Below are 7843 nucleotides of genomic sequence, written 5' to 3'. Positions count from 1 at the left end.
TATAATCTCGAATACATCGTCTCGAATAATATATAATCTCGAATATATCGTCTCAAATAATATATAATCTCGAATACATCACTGGCTAGGTAGCTAATAAAGATCGAATACTATAGAAGAATCTAGGCCACTCGCGGTTCCTGGGGCGCGGGCGGTGGACACCCAAAGACAAGGAACCATCACAGGATCATATCTTCGGTCATCTGCCCAAAGAACCTGCTAGGTATTGGAGAACCTGACGTCCATAGCAGCCATGTAGTGATGGACGTGCTCGTCCTCCTCCCTGACATGACGACACACCACCTCCGACAGGGCCGGCTCCCTCTGCACCGAATGTGGCCCACGCGAACGCCACCAAAGGAGATCAGGGTCGACGACGGGACCCGAGGCCGGGTTCCTCACCAAGCGTCGTGCCCCTCCAGGTAGCACCTCCCAGTGCCAGCCCGGCGGAGCCCAATCCCGGACCTGGGTCCTCTGAAGCAGGACGTCGTCGCGAACGGGTCGACGGCGAGGATGCGGGCTGGGCATCGTCGACAACAAATACTATATGCCGCAAAAGTAAAGTAACATTTTTTAAATGATTGGATTGTGATTTCTTATATGCAAATTCTAAATTTTATAACTAAAAATATAATAAACTAAAAAAACATCGACCATATCTAAAACTAACATTTCTATAACTAATTTTTCTTTAACATTTCTATATAACAAACATTTCTATAACATTAATACAGAAAAAACTAACATTTCTATAAAACTAACATTTCTATAACATTAATACAGAAAAAACTGAAAAAACTAATAACTAATAACTAATAACAGAAAAACTAAAAACTAAAAACAGAACAAAAATTGTGTATGTGTGTGTATGGGGTGTGTGTATGTGTGTGTATGTGTTGTGTGTGCAGGCGACGGCGACGGCGAGCCAAGGTGAAGGCGCCGGCGGCGCGTGCGGCGGCTTCGATTGGAGGGAGAGGAGAGGGGGGACAGAGGCTCACAGCGCGGGTGAGGTCGAGGCGACGGCGACGGCGACGCGGGCCGGTGCGGGGACGGGGACGCGGGCCGGTGCGGGATGGGGACGGGCCGGCGACGCGGACGGCGCGACGAGGACGGGGGCGGCGCGACGGCGGCGGCGACGGCGCGGGACGGGGCTGCGGCGATGAAGCAGAGAGAAGTGGGAGGAAACTGACGAAATTTTCGTAACTGTTTCTTATATAGGATGGTCCTTTAGTACCGGTTGGAGCCACCAACCGGTACTAAAGGTCGATTTTGGCCAGGCCAAGCGGCGGGAAGCGCCCACCTTTAGTACCGGGTGGTGGCACCAACCGGTACTAAAGGCCCAACCGGTACTAAAGGGTGTGCGCTGCCAGGCGAGGGGCGCAGAAGTTTAGTCCCACCTCGCTAGTTGAGGAGCACCAGGACCAGTTTATAAGCCCCGACGCGGGCACTGCATTGAGCTCCTCTCAATAGCAGGCCTTCTGGGCCTACCTCTCCTACTCTGCCTGTGGGCCTACTGGGCTTGCGGGCCTGCATCCTGGCCCAACTATAGGTTGGGTTTCTAGTCGTATGCAGGCCGCTCTGGCCCAGTAGGTGGGCTTTTTTATATTCTTATTTTTTTTGCTTTATTTATTTTTGAGTTGTTTTTTGCTGTATTTAGAGTTTCCTTGGGAATATTTTTGCTTTAGGTACAAAAAATTACAAACTTTCTGTTAGTGCCGGTGTTTACAAATTTGAATAGTTTACATTTTGAATTATTTGAAATTTGTGTGAATCACTAGTTTGTGAATAACTTAACTTTGAAAATAGATTTTCAGTGATTCTTTTTTCTTATGTTTAATATTAGTGTGTTTTATCATTATATTCAATTTGGTAATGCTTAGGTTATTTAAAAAATGAAATCCCTTTGTAACGGATGAGTTTTTGTCCGAAACCCTGATACTTCGAAAGAGATTGTCCATTTTATACACGAAGTGCATCCAGTTTTTGCGGTAACCCTCTCTACTTTTTTGCACATGCTATGTGGGTGAAATTATGATACCATGCCAACTTTCAACCTTTTCTGAGTTCATTTGAAATGCTTTTCAATTTCAGGGTCATTTAGCTGAAAAATATCAGTAAATGCATGAAAGAATTTGTTTGCACATAAAATTTCTTCGCGTTTCAAATGCGAAAACACATAACTACCCTAACTATTACAGAGATTCCCTCCTGGTGTGAAACACAGAAGAAAGTGATGATAGTGAAGCCGATCACATCCCAGATCTTTGGGTGTGAAACTTTTTCTTCGCGTATGTCCCTTTGCGCCGTAGCCATGGAAAATCTTCATCATTTAACTGGATGCTCGGGTCAATATTCACTGTGAATGGAGCAATTTCATCAAACTTTTCATAATCTTCTGACATGTCTGTCTTGTTATCCACTCCCACGATGTTTCTCTTCCTAGAAAGAACTATGTGGGGCTTTGGCTCATCGTATGATGCATTCGCTTCCTTATCTTTTCTTTTTCTCGGCTTGGTAGACATATCCTTCACATAGAAAACCTGTGCCACATCATTAGCTAGGACGAATGGTTCGTCTGCATACGCAAGATTGTTGAGATCCACTGTTGTCATTCCATACTGCGGGTCTTCCGTTACCCCATATCGTGTCATATTGACCCATTTGCACCGAAACAAAGGGACCTTCAAATCACGTCCATAGTCAAGTTCCCATATCTCCTCTATGTAACCATAATATGTTTACTTTCCCGTCTTGGTTGTTGCATCAAAGCGGACACCACTATTTTGGTTGGTGCTCTTCTTATCTTGGGCGATCGTGTAAAATGTATTACCATTTATCTCGTACCCTTTGAAAGTCATTATATTCGAAGATGGTAACTGGGACAGCAAGTACAAGTCATCTTCAATAGAGGCGTCATGCATGGTACGTGTCTGCAACCAGCCGGCGAAACTCCTGGTTTGTTCACGTGTAATCCAGTCATCAGATCGCTCCGGGTGTTTGGAGCGTACAAAATTCTTGTGTTCGTCCATATACGGAGCCACCAAGGCGGAATTCTGTATAACTGTGTAGTGTGCTTCAGTGAGAGAATGTCCTTCCATACATATTTTTTGATTCCCTCCTAGCGTGCCTTTTCCATCCAGTCTGCCCTTATGCCGCGATTCAGGAACACCAATCGGCTTAAGGTCAGGAATAAAGTCAATACAAAACTCCATGACCTCCTCATTTTCATGGGCCTTGGAGATGCTTCCTTCTGGCCTAGCACGGTTATGAACATATTTCTTTAAGACTCCCATGAACCTCTCAAAGGGGAACATATTGTGTAGAAATACAGGACCCAAAACGCTAATCTCTTCGCATAGGTGAACTAGGACGTGTGTCATGATGTTGAAGAAGGATGGTGGGAACACCAACTTGAAACTGACAAGACATTGCACCAAATCATTCTCTAACCTTGGTATGATTTCTGGATCGATTACCTTCTGAGAGATTGCATTGAGGAATGCACATAGCTTCACAATGGCTAATCGAACGTTATCCGGTAGAAGCCCCCTCAATGCAACCAGAAGCAGTTGCGTCATAATCACGTGGCAGTCATGAGACTTTAGGTTCTGGAAATTTTTCTCTGCCATGTTTATTATTCCCTTTATATTCGACGAGAAGCCAGACGGTACCTTAATACTGAGCAGGCATTCAAAGAAGATTTCCTTCTCTTCTTTGGTAAGAGCGTAGCTGGCATGACCCTGATGTATGCCGTCTTTTCCATGCATACGTTGCTGGTCCTCCCGTGCCTCAGGTGTATCTTTTGTCCCATACACGCCCAAGAAGCCAAGCAGGGTCACGCAAAGATTCTTCGTCACGTGCATCACGTCGATTGCAGAGCGGACCTCTAGATCTTTCCAATAGGGCAGGTCCCAAAATATAGATTTCTTCTTCCACATGGGTGCACGTCCGTCAGCGTCATTCGGAACAGGTTGTCCGCCAGGACCCTTTCCAAAGACTACCTTCAAATCCTTGACCATATCATGTACATCAGCACCAGTACGATGGCGAGGCTTCGTCCGGTGATCTACCTCACCTTTGAAATGCTTGCCTTTATTTCTTACGGGATGCCTGCTCGGAAGAAATCGACGATGTCCCAGGTACACATTCTTCCTACAATTGTCCAAATATATACTGTCGGTATCATCCAAACAGTGCGTGCATGCGCGGTATCCCTTGTTTGTCTGTCCTGAAAGGTTACTGAGAGCAGGCCAATCATTGATGGTCACGAACAACAAGGCCTTTAGGTCAAATTCTTCCCCCATGTGCTCATCCCACGCACGTACACCTGTTCCATTCCATAGCTGTAAGAGTTCTTCAACTAATGGCCTTAGGTACACATCAATGTCGTTGCCGGGTTGCTTAGGGCCTTGGATGAGCACTGGCATCATAATGAACTTCCGCTTCATGCACAACCAAGGAGGAAGGTTATACAAACATAGAGTCACAGGCCAGGTGCTATGGTTGCTGCTCTGCTCCCCAAAAGGATTAATGCCATCTGTGCTTAGACCAAACCATACGTTCCTTGCGTCATCTGCAAACTCCTTCCCGTACTTTCTCTCAATTTTTCTCCACTGCGACCCGTCAGCGGGTACTCTCAACTTTCCGTCTTTCTTACGGTCTTCTCTGTGCCATCGCATCGCCTTGGCATGCTCTTTGTTTTGGAACAAACGTTTCAACCGTGGTATTATAGGAGCATACCACATCACCTTGGCAGGAATCTTCTTCCTGGGGCGCTCGCCCTCGACATCACCAGGGTCATCGCGCCTGATCTTATAGCGCAATGCACCGCATACCGGGCAAGCGTTCAAATCCTCGTACTCACCGCGGTAGAGGATGCAGTCATTAGGGCATGCATGTATCTTCTGCACCTCTAACCCTAGAGGGCAGACAGCCTTCTTTGCTTCGTACGTACTCTCGGGCAATTCGTTGTCCTTTGGAAGCATATTCTTTATCATTACCAGCAACTTTCCAAATCCCTTGTCAGATACACCATTCTCTGCCTTCCATTGCAGCAATTCTAGTGTGGTGCCCAACTTTTTCTTGTCAGCTTCGCAATTCGGGTACAACAATTTCTTGTGATCCTCTAACATGCGCTGCAACTTCTTCTTCTCCAAATCACTTGCGCAGTTTCTCTTTGCATCGGCAATGGCCCGACCTAGATCATCAGCGGGCTCATCTGATGCCTCTTCTCCAGCTTCTTCCCGCATTGCCGGCTCAGCTTCTTCCCCAATTGTTGTATCATCGTATTCAGGGAACCCATGGCCAGGATAGTTGTCATCGTCCTCTTCTTCTTCATTGTCTTCCATCATAACCCCTCTTTCTCTGTGCTTGGTCCAAACATTATAGTGGGGCATGAAACCGGACTTAAACAGGTGGACGTGAATGGTTCTTGACGTAGAGTAATTGTGATCATTCTTACAGACTAAACATGGACAAGGCATAAAACCATCCGCCCGCTTGTTTGCCTCAGCCGCAAGCAGAAAAGTTTGCACGCCATTAATGAACTCGGGAGAGCATCGGTCATCGTACATTCATTGTCGGCTCATCTTCATTACACAACACCGAATAGACCAAATTAATACAAGTTCATACAAGACTTAAATGCGACAAACAAATAACTCTCTAACTAAAGAATTTAAATGCAACAACAAATGCGATCAAGATCGAAACTAAGGTAACAATTGATCCAACAGCATAATGATACCAAGCCTCACTATCAATGGCATATTTTCTAATCTTTCTAATCTTCAAGCGCATTTTCTCCATCTTGATCTTGTGATCATCGACGACATCGGCAACATGCAACTCCAATTCCATCTTCTCCCCCTCAATTCTTTTCAATTTTTCTTTCAAATACTCGTTTTCTCTTTCAACTAAATTTAACCTCTCGACAATAGGGTCGGTTGCAATTTCCGGTTCACAAACCTCCTAGACAAAAATATCTATGTCAACTTGATGGGCATAATTTGTCATAAACACGAAATGCAACAACTAGTTTTATAAGAGAATATTCCACATCCGAATCATAACAAGGACGAGGGCCGACGGGGACGGATATCAAAACCATGGCACTATGTATAACAAACAACGTACGGGTAAGATAATTATACGAGTAACTATATATCCAAATCACACAAACATCAATTTGGTAATGTAAAACATTCATGAACAAGAGGCTCACCGCAAGGTGGTGCCGGCGACGGAACGGTGCGGGCGATCGACTGTGGTTACGACGGAGATTTAGAAGGCACTAAGTAAACCACACCTACATATGCAAACTAAGTGTTAGTTTTGACCACAAATTGCATATAAATCAAATACTAGCACATATATTTTCTACCAAATTACTAAACTCATAAATTAATCACTATACAAAGCATTGCAAGAGCTAATCTAGCAATGAGAGATGAAAGGACAAAGTTGCTAACCTTTGTGATCATTTGAATGGATGGGGGCCTTCAAATCTTGACAAATTTTGGCCAAAATGTGTGATGAGCTCGAGAGGAAGAGGGGAAGAACAAAGAGGAGAGGGGAAAGGGGAAGAACAGAGCGAGCTCGGGTGGACGAAGGGCTTATGTAGGACGACCTTTAGCACCGGTTCGTGCCATGAACCGGTACTAAAGGTGCTGGAGGGGCCCCGGACTGACAACATTCTGCCACCACTCACTTTAGTACCGGTCCGTGGCACGAACCGGTGCTAAAGGTCGGCCACAAACCGGTACTAATGAAAGCGGCTGGCTAGCCGTTGGAACCGGCACTAATGCACACATTAGTGCCGGCTCAAAAGCAAACCGGCACTAATGTCTTGACATTTGACCCTTTTTCTACTAGTGCACATGGCCAAGGCCGAGGCGGAGGCCAAGGCGGCGCCGCAACCTAAGCTCATATTCATCTCGCCGTCAGCAGCATACGACTCCACCGGGGTGTACCTGGGCTCGTCATCGGACTCTAGCAATGGCCCGCTATTTACTCTCGACGACGTGCGCGGCGACTTTGCGGTCTTATCACCTTCGCCGCTCTCCTGCACGTGAGTGAATAGCATAAAACTACCACTTTTCGTGTTAGGGTTCTAAAAAACTACCAGAAATTTGTTTGACTAATAACTACCAAAATCGGCATCGGCTGTCTCAAAAAACCCAAATTGCCTGTTGCTAAGAAAATAAATCAGTTTATGACAGCTCGGGCACGCATCTAACCGAACCGTTTGTTTGACCGTTAACTGGCATGCGGGGCCCACATGTCAGTTATCTCTTCCTTCCTCTTCTCTTTCTTCTCCTCCTCTCCTCCCGTTTCTCTTCCCGCACGAGCCATGGCAGCTCGAACACACCGGATATGCACCGGCCTCCTCCTCCCCCGTCCCATCTTCCCTTCCCCCCGGTCGTCCCTCCTACTGCCCCCCTACTAGAGCCGCCATCCACCATGGCGCTCGGCCTAATTCCGCGCGGACCTCGGCCTCCAGGCGCGGACCCCCGCATGGCGCGCGGCGGCGCCCTCTGCCCGAAGCACGGCCTCTCGAACGGCGGCGGTGCGCCCCTCCATGGAGCGCGGCGGTTCCCCTCTGGCCGGAGCACGGCCTCCCGGATGCTGGTGGAGGGCCGGAGCGGGTGAGGAGGGAGCAGCACGCGGCGACGCCGCTCTGCCCGGAGCACGGCCTCCCGAACGGCGGCGGTGCGCCCCTTCAGGGCGTGCGGCGGTGCCTCTCTGGCCGGAGCACGACCTCCCGCACGGTGGTGGAGGGCCGGAGCGGGTGAGGAGGGAGCAGCGCGCGGCGGCGCTGCCTGTGCCGGATCTCGCCGGCCCC

The sequence above is a fragment of the Triticum aestivum genome, chromosome 1D (assembly GCF_018294505.1).
Source record: "Triticum aestivum cultivar Chinese Spring chromosome 1D, IWGSC CS RefSeq v2.1, whole genome shotgun sequence".
Taxonomy (NCBI): Eukaryota; Viridiplantae; Streptophyta; class Magnoliopsida; order Poales; family Poaceae; genus Triticum; species Triticum aestivum.
The sequence above is the reverse complement of the archived record's forward strand: the minus strand, read 5'-3'. Positions refer to the sequence as shown.